Here is a 23,739-nt window from a genome sequence, read left to right as displayed (position 1 = left end):
TTAAAAGTTTATGGTCTCAGTGTTTATGTCTTCCAATCATAATTTCAGATGTAGACATAATTATAAAAAGCATTCATAAACTGTAGATCCGACCTCAGGCAGGAAGTCTTGGAACACGCTACCATCTCCGCTACCTACCCTACCCACACTACCATCTCACCATCTACCCTACCTATCCTACCATCTCACCATCTACCCTACCATCTACCCTACCTACCCTACCTATCCTACAATCTCACCATCTACCCTACCATCTCACCATCTACCCTATCTATCCTACCCTACCATCTACCCTACCTATCCTACAATCTCACCATCTACCCTACCTACCATCTCACCATCTACCCTATCTTTCCTACCATCTCACCATCTACCCTACCTACCATCTCACCTACCTACCTTATCCTACCATCTCACCATCTACCCTACCTATCCTACCATCTCACCATCTACCCTACCTATCCTACCATCTCACCATATACCCTATCTATCCTACCCTACCATCTACCCTATCTACCCTACCTACCATCTCACCTACCTACCCTATCAACTCACCATCTACCCTACCTACCATCTCACCATCTACCCTACCTAACCTACCAACTCACCATCTACCCTACCTACCATCTCACCATCTACCCTACCTAACCTACCATCTCACCATCTACCCTACCTATCCTACCATCTCACCATCTACCCTACCTACCATCACACCATCTACCCTACCATCTCACCATCTACCCTATCTATCCTACCCTACTATCTCACCATCTACCCTACCTACCATCTCACCATCTACCCTACCTATCCTACCATCTACCCTATCTATCCTACCCTACTATCTCACCATCTACCCTACCTATCCTACCATCTCGCCATCTACCCTACCTACCATCTCACCTACCTACCCTATCCTACCATCTCACCATCTACCCTACTTATCCTATGATCTCACCATCTACCCTACCTATCCTACCATCTCACCATCTATCCTACCTATCCTACCATCTCACCATCTATCCTACCTATCCTACCATCTCACCATCTACCCTACCATCTCACCATCTACCCCATCTATCCTACCCTACTATCTCACCATCTACCCTACCTATCCTACCATCTCGCCATCTACCCTACCTACCATCTCACCTACCTACCCTATCCGACCATCTCACCATCTACCCTACCTATCCTATGATCTCACCATCTATCCTACCTATCCTACCATCTCACATCTACCCTATCTATCCTACCCTACCATCTCACCATCTACCCTACCTATCCTACAATCTCACCATCTACCCTACCTATCCTACAATCTCACCATCTACCCTACCTATCCTACCATCTCACCATCTACCCTACCATCTCACCATCTACCCTACCTACCATCTCACCTACCTACCCTATCCTACCATCTCACCATCTACCCTACCTATCCTACCATCTCGCCATCTACCCTACCTATCTTACCTTCTCACCATCTACCCTATCTATCCTACCCTACCATCTCACCATCTACCCTACCTATCCTACAATCTCACCATCTACCCTATCTATCCTACCCTACCATCTCACCATCTACCCTACCTACCATCTCACCCATCTACCCTACCTATCCTACCATCTCACCATCTACCCTACCTACCATCTCACCTACCTACCATCTCACCATCTACCCTACCTATCCTACCATATCACCATCTACCCTACCTACCATCTCACCTACCTACCCTATCCTACCATCTCACCCTCTACCCTACCTACCCTACTATCTCACCATCTACCCTACCTATCCTATCTATACTACCCTACCATCTCACCATCTACCCTAGCTACGCTACCATTTCACCATCTACCCTACCAACGCTACCATCTCACCATCTATCAGATCCCCGATATTCCCATCATGAGTTATTGTTCCGGAGCTGGTTTTAACCTCTATTTTGCATTTGTTTTCTCTCAGAAAGGAAATGTAACATCAACTGTTCTTCACTGTCCTATTAAGGGAATAGAAAAATCCAGGATATCTATAAACAGAAAGATAGTGAGGAAACACTTAGCTAACCTAAATGAATTCAAGTCTCCAGGTCCAGATGAATTACACCCCAGAGTACTGAAGGAGATAGCAGAAGAAATTTTTGAACCCCTCTCCATAATCTTTGAAAATTCTTGGAGAACAGGAGAAGTCCCAGAAGACTGGAGAAGAGCAAATGTTGTTCCTATCTTCAAAAAGGGGAAGAAGGTGGACCCAGGCAACTATAGGCCGGTGAGTCTGACTTCTATACCAGGAAAGATCTTTGAACAAATTATTAAACAACATGTATGTCAGTACCTGGATAAGAATGAAGTGATTAAACAGAGTCAGCATGGGTTTTTAACTAATAAGTCATGTCAGACTAACTTAATTTCCTTCTATGACAGAATCACTGATTGGGTGGATCAAGGAAATGCTGTAGATATAGTATATCTTGACTTCAGCAAAGCATTTGACAAAGTATCTCATACAATCCTTATTGAAAAAATGACTAAGTATGGAATGGACAAGGCAACTGTTAGGTGGATTCATAACTGGCTTAGTGATCGGACCCAAAGAGTGGTCGTAAATGGCTGCACATCCAGTTGGAAGAATGTCTCAAGTGGGGTACCACAGGGCTCTGTCCTGGGCCCTGTATTGTTCAACATCTTTATCAACGATTTAGATCAAGGAATTGAGGGTAAACTGATTAAATTTGCTGATGACACAAAGCTAGGAGGGATAGCTAATACTAGAGAAGAGAGGGAGAGGATTCAAAAAGATATAAATAAACTGGAGCAGTGGGCAGCAACTAACAGAATGGTTTTTAACAGGGAAAAATGCAAAGTACTACATCTGGGTAATAAAAATGAAAAAAAACATATACAGAATGGGAGGAATAGGGCTAAGCAACAGCACATGTGAAAAAGACTTGGGTATACTAATAGATCACACACTGAATATGAGTCAACAGTGTGATGCAGCAGCAAAAAAGGCAAATGCAATTCTAGGATGTATTAACAGAAGCATAAAGTCTAGATCACGTGAAGTCATTATTGCCCTCTACTCCTCTTTGGTCAGACCTCATCTGGAATATTGTGTCCAGTTTTGGGCACCACATTTTAAAAAAGACATCAACAAACTGGAGCAAGTTCAGAAAAGAGCAACCAGAATAGTGACCGGTCTGCAAACCCTGTCTTATGAGGAAAGGTTGCAGGATTTGGGAATGTTTAGTTTGCAGAAGAGAAGACTGAGAGGAGACTTAATAGCTGTCTACAAATATCTAAAGGGCTGTCACATTGTAGAAGGATCATCTTTATTCTCATTTGCACAAGGAAAGACTAGAAGCAATGGGATGAAACTGAATGGGAGGAGACACAGATTAGATATTAGAAAAAACTTTTTGACAGTTAGTGATCAATGAGTGGAACAGGCTGCCACGAGAAGTGGTGAGTTCTCCTTCAATGGAAGTTTTCAAACAGAGGCTGGACAGACATCTGACTGGGATGATTTAGCGAATCCTGCTTTGAGCAGGGGGTTGGACCAGATGGCCCAGGAGGTCCCTTCCAACTCTACGATTCTATGATTCTATGATTTCCAACTCTACAGGATAGGTGATAAACTTGCGGATTGCTTGGAATCTGACCAATATGACCCCCAATCTCAAGGTGGCATTAGGTTTGCAGTTTTCTGTTGGCATGGGGTATAGGCAATTAATGACAACTGAACCCTATGGTAATTGTGCACAACTACTGAAAAGCGCTGAACATTAACTCCTCTTCTCCAAGAAGTTGCCATATTTTCCACCAATTCATTTTCACATTTTTTTTTTTTTATTTCTTCTTTTGATTCGTCTAATATAAATTATTATGTCTGACAAATCCGTCTGTGAAGTGTCAGATTTATTTCACGTTTCTGGATACAGAGTTTTTATTACAGGCGAGTTAATATAAGTTATGATGATTTTACCATTGATTTGAACGTGATGGAACGATGCCCTGAAATCCTATTACCAGCCGTGATATCAGGTGTTGCCGCCGCCGCGGATGCACACGTAGAGGGCACATTCCCCCCCCCCCTCATAATCTGCGATTACCGGCATCGCATTGCCACATTAATTAAAAGGTGATGACAATGACTCCGGGGTCCTTTTAGGAATAATAAGTAGCAGAATTAAATATTCTTAGCGAAGAGCAAAGGACATAGGACGACATGTGGGATCGTGTCCAACAACAGACGGCAAGTTATTAACTGAAACATATCAAGAAGGTCGTAGCTGAGACTCATAGAATATTTTTCCAAAAACTTGATCCCCCTGCGAGGCGCTCCCCAACTTGTCCACTAGTGGAATCCATATTGAGCGTCACCTATGCTAGATCCGGTAACGGATATTATCTATGTCCGCCCTCTCCTCCCAGACATCACAGGGCGGTCACAATCTGCCCAAATTTCATGGGCAGCCGGAGGAAAAAGTGCTCAACATTATTAAATCATTTCCCGTGGGGTAACTCTCCTGCAAGGGGGACCGGTGCACAGCGCCACCTCCGATCTCACAGCTTGGAGAAAGTGTCTACATGTTCAATGTAGGGGTCCCTTGAAATGGTGAAGGGGTCGGTTGAGGAAAGTGTTAATGCATTTTTAATCGGGAGAAGGGAGTAAGGCAGCGCTACACCACCTCTGGCTGTGACGTCTCGATCCTCAGAACAAAAGGGTTAACATGCCCCGATCCTTGTATTGGCCCGTCATTATTTGTGAATCTGGAGACCTCCATACACCTTAGACAGTGATCCGGTCTCACTCAAGACTCCATCGCTCCGGTCTCCGGTGGTTCCACTATAGCTCCGAATCTTCCAACCCAATCAGCCGTGACTCTGCCCCATGGGAGGAGAAAAAGGACCTGAACAGGCAGGAGAATTAAGGCCAACCTTAGGGGGTCCCGAGAGGTAATCCTCCACCAGCCCTTAAATAAATGCGTTTGTTTCTGATAGGATTGAGGAAACGAATGTGAAAGAGCGTGATACCCGAAGACCGAGAAGAGCGGCGCTCAGCCGTGTTCATCCGTGTCAGACACTTGAGTGGTAGGGCGCATGCATGACCGGACGCTCCATGTAACAACTCCTGGTCATGGTCACGGGCATTACAAGATCAGGTCAGAAGATAGTCCGCCATTCATGCGATTTCTAGGGGTCCCAGTTCCAATCAAACAGGCATTATCTATCCATTGGACAGGTGATAAAATTTCCACTAGAGTTCTAGTCCTCTTCCTCTCTGAAGCGACAATTTTCATATTTCCCAGAGGAGCATTGCAAGACTTAAAAGTCTCCTCACATTAGCATGTCACTCTCCAGAAGGATAAATGGAACCCCTTTGATCCCCTTTAAGAGTGAAGTTTTAATAAAAAGTGTAAAGCTACAAGATTTAAATCAGCTTTAAGAGTAAAATAAATGTTTCTGCATATGTCATATACTGATGGGTCATGGATCCCATCAGTTCCTTCAATCTAACATGCACCATTCGACAACGGAGAGCTTGTTTGTAGTCTGTTACCGTGGAAACTCATAGGTTTGTGTGGGAGCTGCGGACAGAAAATTGATTTAAATAAATCGTTCAGACCAAATGCAAAAGTTGTTTTATTTTGGAGACACTGGAACAATAAAAAAAAAAAAAAAAAAATGGTTGTGAAGGTGGACGTGGGATGCAGGATGTGTACCCCTCTGTCCTCCTCATCTGCACTGGCCGTAATCTGCCCAAATAACCCTCCTACCATCGGAGGATCACAGGACGTCACCATGTTGCTCTGTCCGTCTTCGGTGGCCGCTATCTATATGTTTGAGGCAGTTTCCTAGACACACCTGTGATGCCACAATACACATTATCCCTCCGCTCCTTTATTTCATAAGTGACCTTTTATCCGGTCAAAGAAAATAGAATTGGAACAATTTCTTTTTCTTTTTTTTTTTTTTTTTAGAAGTCCAGAAATGAGAATCGGTGAGAAAGCAATACTGAGCTGGTTTCAGGCTATAGGGCATTTCATGGGCAGCCGGAGAAAAACGTCTCTACATTATTGAATCATTTCCCATGGGTGACTCTCCTGCAAGGGAGAACGGTGCACAGCGCCACCTCGGATCTCACAGCTTGGAGGAGGGGTTTCCTTCCAATTTTATGTTTTCTTTGAAGGCAACCTGACATAGTTTTCTAGAATATATCATTACGCCAATGAAGGCTAGGAATGTTCTTAAAGGGAAGCTGCACCCAGACTCGGACTGGCCCACAGGAGATCAGGAGAATCCTCTGGTAGGCCGCCCCTGTGAATGAGAGCTAATAAGTAGTGCTGTTACACTTGATTCAAAATTAAAAAAAAAAAAGGTCAAATTTAATCATTCATTAAACAAGAGAGCTACGTTAATATTACATAGACGCAAATGTAGATTTGTGTACTAGGGTCAGGTTATTTTTGCATATAGTTGAACAGTGGGGCTCAAAGAATCAATATTACTGGTGGGGCTTTGAGAACCCAGTCCGACACTGCACCGACTGTGATTGGTGGATCCTGTGTGATCTACTCTATATAGAGGTGTAGATACATTGTAATCCTACCTGTGATGATACTGAGACTATCGAAAAAAGTCTTTTGTAAAGAGCGAGGATTTAAAAACATTGAAATAACAAAGTTATCCAAAATGTTTTAAAAATACATTTAGCATTTTCCACTGACACTTTGTCTTTGCTACTTCTTTGCGCTAGTCATAGCCAGTCCCTTCTGGTGCCATGATGGCTTCTACTATTCAAGTCCATTCCTCCTGGTCTCCCGAAAGAGTTTATAATTCTCCATGGAGCTGCAGAATCCTTCGGGAACCCCCCTATTATAGCTCTGAAAGTACGATTTAGGTACGTGTGGCGCTTCCATTTTTCTCAGATGCAAAAAAACAGGATGTGGGCTTCCCAATTATCTCCTACCAACTGGTCCATGAAAACCAGACATGTGCTGCACGCTTCTCATTTTTGACGACCTTTTCACGTAAATGGACAAAAACGGTCCACAAAATAAGAACACGTGTAGATCCCCCTATAGGACGTAACGTTTTCATGTGCGGTCCATGGAAATCGTGGCTGAAAGAGGCCTAAAACTGTACCGGCGGTCAGCACATATTACGGGCGACCATCAGAGACCTTCGCTTTCTTGGCCGTCACAGATGGGTCACACTTCCGGGACGTCGCCATCTTCTCCGGCCTCTAGGATTTCATTACCATCTTACCACACGTCGGAGCTCGTTGTAATACGTCACAAGTGTTGGCCCGTGGACATCGTTCGCGTGTTGTCCGCCCATGAAATCTGACATTTACACCCCAGCCCCTCCAACACAACAGGGAAGTTGTTTGATGAGTTCGGGGGCCCAAGTGGCAAGAAAATGAGCCGACTAAACACCGAAGGAGACAGTGTGATGTTCTATTTCTTGATATTCTGTACGGGAAGGAGTTATTTTTCCATTATCTGGTTGATGTGTGACTACCCAGGGAGCGAATGTGAGAGGGGCACCGGGGTGTAACCGAGAGAAGGGTGGCAGGATGTCAACAGGCCTATTTAAGGCTGGTTGCCATGGCGACGGGTCCACGGACGACGGTCTGTGTAACCTGTATGTGTGATCTATTCTGGGGTCACAGTACGAGCACGGACCCGACATCTGTCACTTACATAACGTGAGCGGAAGTCTCTGGAGGACGTGAAGGTTACACCCAGCTTTCTGAAGAACTTGTTTCCTCGGCGGTTAGATTCTTCAATCTTATTTATTTTTTACTTGAGGGCCATGACGTGAAATAGTCTCCAAAAAATGTGATTCTATTGATCTTATACACAGATCGGCCATAACATAAAACCTCTGCTGAATATTAAGTAGATCCCCCTTGTGGCCCATCAAGGCCTGGACTCCATAAGGCCCCCGAGGGCACCGGGACCTCTCAGTCCTGTACTCTGGTTTCTCCAGCTCACCCCACAGATGATCAATTATCATCATCATCTTGAGCCAATTCTCAGACTGTTCCTGACCGACCATTATCTGCTAGAAGAGGAGCTGCCATTAGGAAACCACACAGCCATGAAGGCGGCACAGCACAATGTTAGGCCGGTGGTACATGAGGACACCATCACCCTGTTGCTTGCTAACTGGTTCTCCATTCCTACAAACTTTTGATAGCAACAAAACATAACTATATCAATATCCCACAACACCTAATGTATACCAGGAGCAACCAACAAGACCCGTCGTATACCGGCAACACCCCACAAGACCTGCCATATACTGGGTACACCCCACAGGACCCACCGTATACCGGGTACATCCACAAGATCCGCTATATATCAGGAACACTCAACAAGACACGCCGTTGACCGGGTACACCCCACAAGACCCACGGTCTACCGGGTACACCCTACAAGACCCGCCGTATAACAGGTACACCCCACAAGATCCGCCGTATACCGGCAACACCCCACAAGACCTGCCGTATACCGGGTACACCCCACAAGACCCGCCATATACCGGGTACATCCACAAGATCCGCCATATACCAGGAACGCTCAACAAGACACGCCGTTGACCGGGTACACCCCACAAGACCCACTGTTTTCCCGGGTACACCCTACAAGACCCGCCGTATAACGGGTACACCCCACAAGACTCATCATATACCGGGTATACCCCACAAGACCTTCCGTACACCAGAAACACCCCACAAGACCCGCCGTATACCAGGAACACCCCACAAGACCTGCAGTATACTGGGACCACCCCACAAGACCTGCAGTATACTGGGACCACCCCACAAGACCTGCCGTATACCAGGAACACCCCATAAGACCTGTCGTATACCAGGAACACCCCATAAGACCTGTCGTATACTGGGACCACCCCACAAGACCTACCGTATACCAGGAACACCCCATAAGATTTGCTCTTTTAAAAAGGGTCTTGCCCCACAATTTAACCCTTGTGACTCAGAATCTTACTTTTACTCATTTTTCCTGCTTCCAACACATCAACACCAAGGACTTACAGTTTATTTCGTGCCTGATAAATCTCACTCCTGACCTGCGTCATCAAATAATCAGGGTTATTTATTTCCCTTGTGCAAGTCGTGAGGCCGACTACAAATACATGAATATGCAAAGCATGATCTGCTCCTCAGGAACATCAAGGTTCTGCTGAGGCCACAGACGGCTGTAAATATACGTTTCCTCCTCTGTATCTGTGATTATTGTTGCCTGATGAAGTTACGGGAACACACAGCTCCATCCAGCAAATTACAGTGTTCTCCTCGCAAAACTTATTATGGAGGAATAATAACAGACATTACCTCCACCTGCACACACGGCAGCACCGCCGCGCCAGATTATATATATTCATACCACAGAAATGGCAAAAGGATGGCCGTCTGTATACACTGTCATCCTCTAAAAAAAAAAGCACCGCACGGGACACATCCTCTATATACAGTGAGTACGGAAAGTATTCAGACCCCGTAAGATTTTTCTGTTTCATTGCAGCCATTTGGTAAATTCAAAAAAGTTCTTTTTTCCTCATTAATGTACACTCTGCGCCCCTTCTTGACTGAAAAAAACAGAAATGTAGAAATTTTTGCAAATTTATTGAAAAAGAAAAGCTGAAATATCCCATGGTCATAAGTATTCAGACCCTTTGCTCAGACACTCATATGTAAGTCACATGCTCTCCATTTCCTTGTGATCCTCCTTGAGATGGTTCTACTCCTTCATTGGAGTCCAGCTGTGTGTAATTAAACTGATAGGACTTGATTTGTAAAGGCGCACACCTGTCTACATAAGACCTCACAGCTCACAGTGCATGTCAGACCAAATGAGAATCATGAGGTCAAAGGAACTGGCCAAGGAGCTCAGAGACAGAATTGTGGCAAGGCACAGATCTGGCCAAGATTACAAAATAATTTCTGCAGTACTCAAGGTTCCTAAGAGCACAGTGGCCTCCATAATCCTAAAATGGAAGAAGTTTGGGACCAGCAGAAGTCTTCCTAGACCTGGCCGTCCAGCCAAACTGAGCAATCGTGGGAGAAGAGCCTTGGTGAGAGAGGTAAAGAAGAACCCCAAGATCACTGTGGCTGAGCTCCACAGATGCAGTAGGGAGATGGGAGAAAGTTCCACAAGGTCAACTATCACTGCAGCCCTCCACCAGTCGGGCCTTTATGGCAGAGTGGCCCGACGGAAGCCTCTCCTCAGTGCCAGACATATGAAAGCCCGCATAGAGTTTCCAAAAAAAACACATGAAGGACTCCCAGACTATGAGAAATAAGATTATCTGGTCTGATGAGACGAAGATAGAACCTTTTTGGTGATAATTGTAAGGGGTTTGTGTGGAGAAAACCAGGCACTGCTCATCACCTGCCCAATACAATCCCAACAGTGAAACATGGTGGTGGCAGCATCATGCTATGGGGGTGTTTTTCAGCTGCAGGGACAGGACGACTGGTTGCAATTGAAGGAAACATGAAAGCAGCCAAGTGCAGAGATATCCTGGATGAAAACCTCCTCCAGAGTGCTCTGGACCTCAGACTTGGCCAAAGGTTCACCTTCCAACAAGACAATGACCCTAAGCACACAGCTAAAATAACAAAGGAGTGGCTTCAAAACAACTCTGTGACCATTCCTGACTGGCCCAGCCAGAGCACTGACCTAAACCCAATGGAGCATCTCTGGAGAGACCTGAAAATGGCTGTCCACCAACGTTCACCATCCAACCTGACGGAACTGGAGAGGATCTGCAAGGAAGAATGGCGGAGGATCCCCAAATCCAGGGGTGAAAAACTTGTTGCATCATTCCCAAGACGACTCATGACTGTATTAGCTCAAAACGTGCTTCTCCTCAATACTGAGCAAAGGGGCTGAAGACTTTTGACCATGGGATATTTCAGTTTTTCTTTTTTAATAAATTTACAAAAATTTCTACATTTCTGTTTTTTTCAGTCAAGATGGGGTGCAGAGTGGACATTAATTAGGAAAAAATGAACTTTTTTTTAATTTACCAAATGGCTGCAATGAAACAAAGAGTGAAAAATTTAAAGGGGTCTGAATACTTTCCGTACCCACTGTACAGCAACGCACAGGACACATCCTCTATATACAGCACTGAACGGGACACATCCTCTATATACAGCACCGCCGCGCCGGATTATACACATTCATACGACAGAAATGCTGAAAGGATGGCCGCATGTATACACTGTCAGTAATAAAGCATGTACACACGGGACACATCCTCTATATACAGCACCGCATGGAACACATCCTCTATACGCTACACAACACTGGACACATCCACTATAAGATTTCTTTGCACCCCCTTTGGAATAAATAACTGCAATCAATGGCTTCCTATAACCATTCACAGGCTTCTAACTCCTCTCACCTGGAATTTTGGACGACTCTTCTTACAATATGCTCCCGTCCTCTCAAATTGGTAGGAGCCTTCTCCCAACAGCAAATTTAAGATCGCTCCACCAGTGATCAACGGGATTTAGATCAGGACTCATTGCTGCCACTTCTAACTCTCTAGCACTTTGCTTTCATTTATTTCTAGGGGCTTCTTGAAGTATGTTTGAGGTCACTGTCCTGCTGGAAGACCCATGACCTAGGACGCAAACCCACTTTTCTGACACTGGGCACTGCATTGCTACCCAAAATCTATTGGCAATCTTCAGATTTCATGATGACTTGCATACAGTCAAGGCACCCAGTGCCAGAGGCAGCAAAACAACCACAAAATATATCTGATCCTCCACCATATCTGACTGTAGGTATTGTGCTATTTTCTTTGTAGGCTTCACTTCGTTTTTGGTAAACAGTAGAATGATGTGCTTTACCGAAAAACTATCTTGGTCTCATCTGTCCATAAGACACTTTCCCAGAAGGATTTTGGCTTACTCGTGCACATCTTGGCAAACTGCAGTCTAGCTTTTTTAGGTCTCTGTGTCAGCAGTGGGGTTTTTCTGGGTCTGCAGTCATAGCGTTTCATTTCATTTACATGTGGACAGAAGGTTCATGCTGACACTGATGCACCATGAGCCTGCAGGACAGCTTGGATTTCTTTGGAATGTGATTGGGGCTTATCCACCATTCGGACTATCCTGCGTTACAACCTTTCATCAATTTTTTCTGCTGTTCACGCACAGGGAGATTATCTAAAGTGCCATGGGTTGTAAACTTCTTGATTATGTTGCGTACCGTGGACAAAGGAACATCAAGATCTCTGGAGACGGATTTTAAAGTTGTAACATTGAGATTGTTGATATTGTTCACCAATTTTAGTTTTCAAGTCCTCAGACAGTTCTCTTCTCCTCTTTCTGTTCTCCATGCTTAGTGTGGCACACACAGACACACAATGCAAAGATCAAACTTCTCCCCTTTTTATCTGGTTTCAGGTGTGATTTCCATATTGCCCACACCTGTTACTTGCCACAGGCGCGTCTGAATGAGCATCACATGCTTGAAACAAAGTTGTTTACCCACAATTTTAGAAAAGTGCCAGCAATTTTGTGGTTTTTGTGTGAAATTATGTCAAATTTGCCTTTTTTTCTCATTTTTTTTTTTTGTGTGTGTTTTTCCAATACACACAAAGGAAATAAACATGTGTATAACAAAACATGTGTAATCACAATAATTTTCTAGTTGAAATAGTTCATTTTCTGGAACAATTTCAAGGGTGCCCACACATTCGGCCATGACTGTATATCTATTCGGACAGCCATTGTGTCCACGCTTCATGTATATGGAGCCTCCTCACCCACCTCCACTTGTGCCACACACACATATATATATATAAGTTTTACTATTTTCCTGTTTCTGCCGCCCTTCTGCTCTGGTCGCAGACATACAGGTCACACATGACTAAGGCCCGGCCATGGCTTTTTCCAGCATCCGTTGGACTGGCATGGATGCCCACTTGCGAGTACGTGAATTGGCACCTGTATTGGTGAGCTGCTCCGGCAGAATGACTATGCATGAATGCCCCTCATTGTGCGGAGTATCACAATAGGAAGAATAAGTCATATTGTGCGCAGCTACAATAATAGGCCCTTTATACCCGTCACTGCCAGGCCTGTGTGATCAGGTAATGTGACCCTCGGGTCGTACCCTGCAGCCGTTCGGTGACACCCACGTGGTCGGAGCGCAGACCAACACATCTGTTGTTCTTCCCCAGACCTTCCCCGAGCCGCCTCCTGCTGTTCCTGACTCTTTCCATCTTAAAAACTTTGGCAGATTCATGATTAATGTTCTGCGTCTCCAGAAATAATTATAATTTATGTGAAATATCAAACGGGGATATCATGCATTATTCCAGAAATTAACTTTTATTTGCATGTGCTACTTGGTTACATCTGGTTTCTTCATGAAAGACGACATGAAAGAGACAAGGCGAAAAGTCGTTAAATGAGCAGAAAATGTAATTAAACTGTCATCGGGTCTTGTATCCTCATGGTGCGAACATACGTCTATCACATCCGGAGGTATCGCTAATGCCCGGGGGGGGGGCTGAGCACCAATATCACCACCCCGCAGACTCTTCAGGGCCAACGATTGGGTCAAAAAAGTCTAAAGGTCAACAGAAATCTGCTGGAACACGTGCAGGTTATAAAGGGTTAACGGAACTAGAACACAATGTGGCCAACCTTTCACGGAAAGAGTCTGGGCGTGGCATAAATAGCGGCCGTAGACACACCCATGTATGAAACCACGCCCATTCAGGTATCCTTTAAGCCTATCAGAATAAAGAAGAGAAATAAACTGCGCAGAATCCAAGAACCGTGTGCGCCATCTGAAAACAGCAACAAAAAAATCACGAAATAAAATATGAAAAGCGACTTAAAAAAAATTAACTTGAAATGGTGAAACAGGGCCAAAGTTTTCAGGAGGTTTCAAGCAAGTTCAAAACAACTCAAATGAGTTACTACAACTTTCAGGGGTCTAGAAAAGGAGGTCTGCATCTGATTCAGCAGCCTCCTGGACATTTTGGGAAAAAGCAGGAGAATATGATTAAAGGAGGATGTGCAGCTCTGGAGTATAATACAGGATGTAACTCAGGATCAGTAATGTAATGTATGTACACAGTGACTGCACCAGCAGAATAGTGAGTGCAGCTCTGGGGTATAAAACAGGATGTAACTCAGGGTCAGTAATGTAATGTATGTACACAGTGACTGCACCAGCAGAATAGTGAGTGCAGCTCTGGGGTATAATACAGGATGTAACTCAGGATCAGTAATGTAATGTATGTACACAGTGACTGCACCAGCAGAATAGTGAGTGCAGCTCTGGAGTATAATACAGGATGTAACTCAGGATCAGTAATGTAATGTATGTACACAGTGACTGCACCAGCAGAATAGTGAGTGCAGCTCTGGGGTATAATACAGGATGCAACTCAGGGTCAGTAATGTATGTACACAGTGACTGCACCAGCAGAATAGTGAGTGCAGCTCTGGAGTATAATACAGGATGTAACTCAGGATCAGTAATGTAATGTATGTACACAGTGACTGCACCAGCTGAATAGTGAGTGCAGCTCTGGAGTATAATACAGGATGTAACTCAGGATCAGTAATGTAATGTATGTACACAGTGACTGCACCAGCAGAATAGTGAGTGCAGTTCTGGAGTATAATACAGGAGGTAACTCAGGATCAGTAATGTAATGTATGTACACAGTGACTGCACCAGCGGAATAGTGAGCGCAGCTCTGGGGTATAATACAGGATGTAACTCAGGATCAGTAATGTAATGTATGTACACAGTGACTGCACCAGCAGAATAGTGAGCGCAGCTCTGGGGTATAATACAGGATGTAACTCAGGATCAGTAATGTAATGTATGCACACAGTGACTGCACCAGCAGAATAGTGAGCGCAGCTCTGGGGTATAATACAGGGTGTAACTCAGCATCAGTAATGTATGTACACAGTGACTGCACCAGCAGAATAGTGAGTGCAGCTCTGGGGTATAATACAGGATGTAACTCAGCATCAGTAATGTAATGTATGTACACAGTGACTGCACCAGCAGAATAGTGAGTGCAGCTCTGGAGTATAATACAGGATGTTACTCAGGATCAGTAATGTAATGTATGTACACAGTGACTGCACCATCAGAATAGTGAGTGCAGCTCTGGGGTATAATACAGGATGTAACTCAGGATCAGTAATGTAATGTATGTACACAGTGACTGCACCAGCAGAATAGTGAGTGCAGCTCTGGGGTATAATACAGGATGTAACTCAGGATCAGTAATGTAATGTATGTACACAGTGACTGCACCAGCAGAATAGTGAGTGCAGCTCTGGGGTATAATACAGGATGTAACTCGGGATCAGTAATGTAATGTATGTACACAGTGACTGCAACAGCAGAATAGTGAGTGCAGCTCTGGAGTATAATACAGGATGTAACTCAGGATCAGTAATGTAATGTATGTACACAGTGACTGCACCAGCAGAATAGTGAGTGCAGCTCTGGAGTATAATACAGGATGTAACTCAGGATCAGTAATGTAATGTATGTACACAGTGACTGCACCAGCAGAATAGAGAGTGCAGCTCTGGAGTATAATACAGGATGTTACTCAGGATCAGTAATGTAATGTATGTACACAGTGACTGCACCAGCAGAATAGTGAGTGCAGCTCTGGGGTATAATACAGGATGTAACTCGGGATCAGTAATGTAATGTATGTACACAGTGACTGCACCAGCAGATTAGTGAGTGCAGCTCTGGGGTATAATACAGGATGTAACTCAGGATCAGTAATGTAATGTATGTACACAGTGACTGCACCAGCAGAATAGAGAGTGCAGCTCTGGAGTATAATACAGGATGTTACTCAGGATCAGTAATGTAATGTATGTACACAGTGACTGCACCAGCAGAATAGTGAGTGCAGCTCTGGGGTATAATACAGGATGTAACTCGGGATCAGTAATGTAATGTATGTACACAGTGACTGCACCAGCAGAATAGTGAGTGCAGCTCTGGGGTATAATACAGGATGTAACTCAGGATCAGTAATGTAATGTATGTACACAGTGACTGCACCAGCAGAATAGTGAGTGCAGCTCTGGGGTATAATACAGGATGTAACTCAGGATCAGTAATGTAATGTATGTACACAGTGACTGCACCAGCAGAATAGTGAGTGCAGTTGTGGCGTATAGTACAAAGTGTAAGGAGTTGTACATTAGACACGTTCCCTTACTCAGTGTAGTGTGAATATAAACATGGTTATTTTGAGTCCATACTGAAATTTACAGAGTGCATTCACAGCATTACATAGCAGCATTTCTGGTCAAACATTTAGACAGACAATGCTCACACTGACACAATCTTGAGAACTGTTTACTTATTTTCTGAAGCCCTTTCACCTTACAAACAGTTCTATGTTTCTCATGTTTGTTGTTTGTTATTGTAAAACATGAAGGTTTATTTAACCTCTGTCTCTGGTGGTTTTATCTAATCCTTACGGCTTTTATATTCTAAGGGTTTATGGTCCATCGTCTGATGGTGTGACTGGCACCTCGGTTCATCCTGTCTTGAAATCTGGCCACTTGAAGGGCAGGGTGAAACCAGAGTTACACATAGTGCAAATCACTATATAAGTCCAGAGAAACAAGACTAAGGCTAGGTTCACAACGCGTTAGGGCAATCCGTTAAACGGATCCGCTAACGATGAGCCCTCAAATTGTCTGTATTTTTGCGATCGCGTTAACACATGGTTGCATTGCGTCGGCTTGCGTTAGAAATAGAGTTCTATGCAGAGGGAACGCTTCCGTTCACTGCGCTTTCGTCGTAACGGACCCGAAGACGCTGTAGTCCGCGTTCGAAGGCGCGTCACAAAATAACGGACCATCGCTAATGCATGCCGCTAGGCTCCGTTACGCTAATGGTAGTCAATGGGTCCGTTAACAGATCCGTCACATTGCGTTAGTGCCGCTTAGAAACGGATCCGTTAAACGGATTGCCCTAACGTGATGTAAACCTAGCCTGAGACATAAGCAAAAACTGCGGTACCTGTACGCGCACAGTGATGTGATACCTGCATAACTGGGGACGCCCGTGCAGTGTTGTGAATTTCCCAGGGGTTCTCTGTCTTGGTGTTGCTTCTCATTCCAGACGGATGATGGTTTAAAAGCCTCTTGGTGATGGAAGATGTGAGTATACTGTATATACTTAATCATTAAATGTACTTAATCTTTATATGTACTTAACCTTTGTATGTTAAAATATACAAAAATGTACACACTCATACTATTCAATCATACTAGTCCTTTAATTTTGTACTTTAAAATAAAATTGCATTATACCTCAAGTAGTAGCCTTCTTTAAAGGGAACCTGTCACCCCCCCAGAGCGTTTTAAACTAAAAGAGCCACCTTCAGCAGCACTAAGGCTGCATTCTGTGAAGGTGGCTCTTCTGTTTCTGACCCCCAGTAACGCCGAAATATTGATTTTTATAAATAGGTCCCCATACCTGTTTTGTGTCCCATAGGTATGGTGTGTCCCCCTGTGTCAGCCGCCTCCCAGCCATCCATCATGCCCCTGTGTTTCGTCCCTGCGCCGCGTCCCAGCCGTCCATCATGCCCCTGTTGCGTCTGTGCGCCGCCTCCCAGCCATCCATCATGCCCCTGTGTTTCGTCCCTGCGCCGCGTCCCAGCCGTCCATCATGCCCCTGTTGCGTCCATGTGCCGCCTCCTCCTGTGTTGCTGTCGGCGTTACATGCCGGCACCTGCGCAGTTCCAACAGTTCTCAGGCATGCGCAGTGTGCGCTGCCCGGGAGCTGACATCAGGCTATCGCGCCTGCGTGTTTTGCAGGCGCCAGATTCCCCAGCCCCGCAGTGTGTTATGATATATTCACACGCAGGCGTGATCGCCTGATGTCAGTTCCCGGGCAGCGCGCACTGCGCATGCCTGAGAGCTGTTGGAACTGCGCAGGCGACGGCATGTAACTCCGACAGCAGCAACAGGGGCATGATGGACGGCTGGGAGGCGGCGCAGGGACGAAACACAGGGGCATGATGGATGGCTGGGAGGCAGCGCACAGATGCAACAGGGGCATGATGGACGGCTGGGAGGCGGCGCAGGGACGAAACACAGGGGCATGATGGATGGCTGGGAGGCGGCGCACAGATGCAACAGGGGCATGATGGACGGCTGGGAGGCGGCGCAGGGACGAAACGTAGGGGCATGATGGATGGCTGGGAGGCGGCGCAGGGACGAAACACAGGGGCATGATGGACAGCTGGGAGGCGGCGCAGGGCCGAAACACAGGGGCATGATGGACAGCTGGGAAGCGGCGCACAGATGCAACAGGGGCATGATGGACGGCTGGGAGGCGGCTCATACAGGGGGACACACCATACCTATGGGACGCAATACAGGTATGGGGACCTATTTATAAAAGTCAATATTTCGGTGTTACTGGGGATCAGAAACAGAAGAGCCACCTTCACAGAATGCAGCCTTAGTGCTGCTGAAGGTGGCTCTTTTACTTAAAAACGCCCTGGGGGGGTGACAGGTTCTTTTAAAGCCGTATCCGAACCTTAGTGTTGAAAACCTGGCAATACACTCAGGTGAACAATAAATCTGTAAATCTGGTCCATTTTTAATTCTGTCACTTTTTAGGCTTCTGGTGATGGCACCAAATAAATTACTACCTTTGCCTGACTTGATTTGCACTTAGAATGCTGCCCCCCCCCACAATAAACGATTTGGGTTCTTGGTAAAATAAAAATGCAGTAAACAACAAAGCCAAGCACTGACCGTAATCATCTCCTGCAGTGTAAGAGGCCACACGTCTTCCGCCGACAGCGCTGCGCCTTTCTAACTAGTTTGCGGCCGTGAATATATTCCATCATCAGCTTCTGTTTTCACCAATTTTTTTTTCTTTCCACGTCTGCAAATTAGAAAAGAAAAAACGCAATTTGTTTTAAATATTGCGGTTCGTCCCGAAGTTATTTTTGATCTCGCGCTATCGTAGTCCTTATTTATTGCCATGCCAACGGCTCAACTCATTATAACCTGATTACGGCTCGCGTCCTGTTTGTATGCCGCGGGGGAGCATCGCTCGCTCCTATAGACTAACTTACAGCTCAGCGCTCCGGCCGCACTCCTCCTCTCCTACAAAAAATAACGTTATTGTTCCCGTAAAGCCTGAAATTCAGAATTTCACGAGCGATGAGCGAGACCCTGATATCCACCGTCATCTCTGTCACTCTCACGGGTGTCCTGGATGCTGAGATATTAAAAGTTTGTAGTTTTAGTCTTGGACATTAACACCTCGACGCGCGTGGTTGTATCTGTACATCTGCACTAGTGTCCGCTCGGATCGTGAGTGTTAGCGTCTGCCGTGATTAGCGGCATTGAAACGTTTTTCCATTTAAAAAAAAAAAAAATTAAAAAGTGAAAAACAAAGTAAAAATAACAATAGAAAAAATTGGAGTCCGGCTCAACAGGACTGGATTTTTCTTCTCTTTTTATTTTTCAAAAGAAAATATAGTGCGTACGAAAGAAGATTTTCATGCTCGACATGACACAGTCGACGCGTTTCGACTACACTAAGCAGTCTTACTCATGACTAGTCTTCGTTGATGGAGACGGTCACATGTGCAGAGTAACAGCAACTCCTCTGCCCATAAAAAGGAAAACCCACTGCACATGAACGTTGCCCATCAAGAACGCTGGCGACCCGAGAAGCAAGATGTGGAGCGACGCAAGTGCAAAGTGAAAGGGGCAGTGGGGGGGAACACGGTGCATGTGCCAGTCTTCTGATGGAGACGCCATTTTTCTAAAGTTTCCCAGGAGCCGTCATAACATGACAACCCCAGGCTGCATGTTCCTCGCACTACTGTGAGCCGCCTGCATGGCGTAAACATGCCACCATGGCTGCAGCGTCTCCGGACTTGTCTCCATCGAGGACGTAATTGGTCGGTGTTTACACAGGAGCTGCCAGCAGATCTTCATGATTTTCCCAAGTGTATTCAGCGGCAGAACGTTCATCAGAGGACTATTAATGACCTCAGTGATAGCAGCTGAGGCTGGAGGTGCCGGGATTTCTGCACGAGGCTCAGACCTCAGACTGAAGAATCCAAGAGGTTCTGAAAATGTTGTTTCCATCAGTTGCAGATCAGTGACGTCGCCATCCCATGATTTCCAGAATTCCACCACTTCTTCCTGGCGTTGATCGGTGCACGGTGTCTTTATATGTTTTGGTTATATTATGTAGCATATTGTTTATACTTTGTTGCACCCATGTGCGGCGTTTCTTTTCGTTATACATACAGATGAGTCAGTACAATGATCAGACCGTTGGAGGATCAATCATGTTTTATTGGTCAAACCTCTCAGAGCTGCTGTTCGGATGTGATCGGCCTCCCAACCTCATAGATCTTTTGCTTTAGGATATCAAGTTTTTTTCAATAGGGCTGAGGTCAGGGGAGGGTGGTGGCCGCTCCATGAGTTTCCTCCTTTAATGCCCATAGCAGCCAGTGACTCGAGGGTTTCATTGCAGCACGAGACGGGACATTGTCAGCATGAAGATGATTTCGCTATGGATTGCTCGTTTTTTCTTTTTAAACCATGGATTAAAACTGGTCAGTCAGAAACTCTATATTCTTTGCCGGGTTCTTTTTCACACTTTCAGGGACCCTAAAGGGGCTACCGGCTCTCCCCACAATTCTGGCCCAAAACATGACACCGCCACCTCCTTTTTGACGTTGCAGCCTTGTTGGGCATGGTGGCCATCTACTATGCCATCCATCTGAACCATCCAGAGTTGCACAGCATCATCAGTAAACATGACTGGTATACAATGAGTCTTACTGTATGTCGGGGCCACTGCAGCTATTTCAGCTTGTGACTGCTGTTTAGGGGCGGCCAAAGAGTAGGTTTATGCACAACTGCATCCTCTGGAGCATCCTTGAGGTTTGTGGGACTCCAGAGGTGCCAGCAACTTCACATACCTGTTTGCTAATTTGAAGTGGGATTTTAGCAGCTAGTTTCTTAATTTGAGGAATTTGTCTGGCAGAAACCTTCCTCATTCTGCCTTTATCTGCACGAACCCCTCTGTGCTCTGTAACAGCCACAAATCTCTTCCCAGTACGATGATCATGCTTAAGATTTCGTGAAATATGTAATGTTTTATTTAATACCTTGTCCAAGAAATTGCACTATGATACTTTTCCGCAGCACTATGTGATGCTTTCCCATATTGCTGGAAACCTGCGGTTTCTTAATAAAGCGGGCCTCTCCTGGCAATTAATTATCACAGATGTTTGAGACTGATTTCAGCAATCCAAAGACCCGAGAAACAAAACATCCATGAGTATTACGGGAAGAAAAACCCCCAAAAATGACATCTTTATGGCACTTAAATCCAATTTGTATAGTAATTTGGAACGCGGTGTATCTCGTAGCAGATCATTTATACTTTGTTGCACTTGTTTGTTCCGGTGTATGGTGTTTTTAGTTGTTACTTCTTTTGGTTAGATTACATAATATTCTTGTTTCAGTCCACAGCTGATTATGTAGATCCAGACAAGCTTTGGTCCCGGCTCTCGGGGGACTTGGTAATTTGCAATGCTCAGACATTAGACAAGTTGCCCTTTTTATTAGAGCAGCTAAACAATGGCGCATTGAAGCGGGTTCCCTCTCGGCTCCACTTTGTACACAGCAGAGATAATATAACTGAGCGGATAATGTGAACTCGGGCTGAATCTCTGCCAGTCTCAGCGACTCGGAAGCCGCTTGTACAAATGTCCTTGTAAACTTCAATAACGAGTCCGTGATAAGCACGACACATCTGATAGAGAGAGATCTGCGGCCCCGGCCGGGTATCGAGCGCTCTGCCGATCCTTTCCACATCTGATCCGCTAGTCCACAATTCAAGGGTTCAATTGATTTGTACCAAATCAATTATCATCAGAAATAAAAAAAAAAAAGCAAAAAGAAAGGAATTGAAAAAACAGTTCAAGCCTTTTCCCCAAAAGTAAAATAAAAAAGCTGCCACAAGTGTCGACAGGTGGAATGGTGAGAAAACCCGATTCACGTTAATCCCTTCCCATCCAGGCAATTTTTCATTTTTTACACTTTCGTTTCTTTCCTCTCCTTCTTCCAAAAGTCAAAAATGACAAAAACGAGGGCTCGATGTTTTCTGCAGGACGTGTCGTAGTTTTGAATGACACCATTCATTCCACTGTAGAATATACTGAAAAACAAGAGAAAAAAATACTAAATAACAGTGATGAGGGAACATGCTCGGGTAAGGCGTTGTCATGCTTGAGAACTAACCAAGTGATTTCGGCGTGCCTGAATAATATGTCCGAGTCCCCGCGGTTGCATGTCTGTTCGACAGCTGTAACATGTGCATCCCTGCATGTGTCCTGTCGAACAACCGCCGGACATGCAGCCGCAAGGGGCTCGGACATATCAGCATCACAAAGTATCAGCATCAGAGTCCAAAACTGGAAGGTATCAGCCGCTCACCAGACACAAAGTTGTAAAACTCTTGTAAAAAAAAAAAAAATTTTGTAGTCGATTTTTCCCTGTCTCCGGTACTTCACACTTCCAGTAACGCACTGACCTTGGAAAGTCGTCTCTCACCCGGAATCACATAAGCCACTTTACCCAAGGGCTCAAAGGTCGCAGCTCATAAAAAGTTCTAAAACTCTTCAAATTATTAACTAAAGTGAAAAAAAAAAAGTTTTACAGAAGTTTTTCCCTGTCTCCCGTACTTCACACTTCCAGTAACGCACTGACCTTGGAAAGTCGTCTCTCACCCGGAATCACATAAGCCACTTTACCCAAGGGCTCAAAGGTCGCAGCTCATAAAAAGTTCTAAAACTCTTCAAATTATTAACTAAAGTGAAAAAAAAAAAGTTTTACAGAAGTTTTTCCCTGTCTCCCGTACTTCACACTCCCAGTAATGCACTGACCTTGGAAAGTCGTCTCTCACCCGGAATCACATAAGCCACTTTACCCAAGGGCTCACCGGTCGCAGCTCATAAAAGTTCTAAAACTCTTCAAATTATTAACTAAAGTGAAAAAAAAAGTTTTACAAAACTTTTTCCTTGTCTCATGCACTTTACACTTCTAGTAACACGATCTGGAACGCACCGATCATGGACACTCGTCTCTTAGCCAGAATCATAAAGGAAGCAGGACACCGGGAGATGGACGGATGCAGACAAGGTGGTGATGCCCCCGACAGGGTACAGCGGCACAACGCTTAGTGTCCGAGAAATGCACAAGGCGCCTGCTATAACCTAAGCTCTGAGCCATCACCAGGAACAGGATTGATAGAAACGCCTACGAACGGGGAGCTACCCCTGGGGGTCCGGGCTGACTCTACCGGGTACCACATGGGGTTCATGAAGCAGGTGGCAGGGCACGGACGACAACCTAGGAGGAGCACGTCAGATCGATCAGCACTCCGCTCTGCAGACTACAGGCTGCTGTAAAGCGCAGAACTGCAGAACAAGCGGAAAATCAAGACATATCCTGAGACCCTACAGGCTGCATTTACATCATCCACTGCAATTAAAGGGATTGCTTTTGCTAACATCACTACTCCGGGGAATTGCAGTTTATGTATATGTTCCTTAATGCGACACGGCGGTATTACCAGATGCATTCATTGCCGTGTAAATAGGCCTCTAATT

The 23,739-nt window shown here is 45.1% G+C and overlaps 1 protein-coding gene across 2 annotated transcripts in view; it reads right to left on the bottom strand.

The window, feature by feature from the left end:
* CHST1 (carbohydrate sulfotransferase 1) overlaps nt 1-23,739 on the bottom strand; it is a 176,507-nt gene that overhangs the window by 124,872 nt on the left and 27,896 nt on the right. For both annotated transcript variants that reach the window (XM_073541716.1, XM_073541719.1), the window contains exon 2: nt 18,845-18,977. The gene's annotated coding sequence lies outside the window, so the exon portion shown is untranslated. The remainder of the gene's footprint in view (nt 1-18,844; nt 18,978-23,739) is intronic.

This window comes from Dendrobates tinctorius, unplaced genomic scaffold (assembly GCF_039654945.1).
Source record: "Dendrobates tinctorius isolate UK_male_01 unplaced genomic scaffold, ASM3965494v1 ptg000124l, whole genome shotgun sequence".
NCBI lineage: Eukaryota > Metazoa > Chordata > Amphibia > Anura > Dendrobatidae > Dendrobates > Dendrobates tinctorius.
Note: the sequence above shows the minus strand (reverse complement) of the source record. Positions and strands in the feature narration are given on the sequence as shown.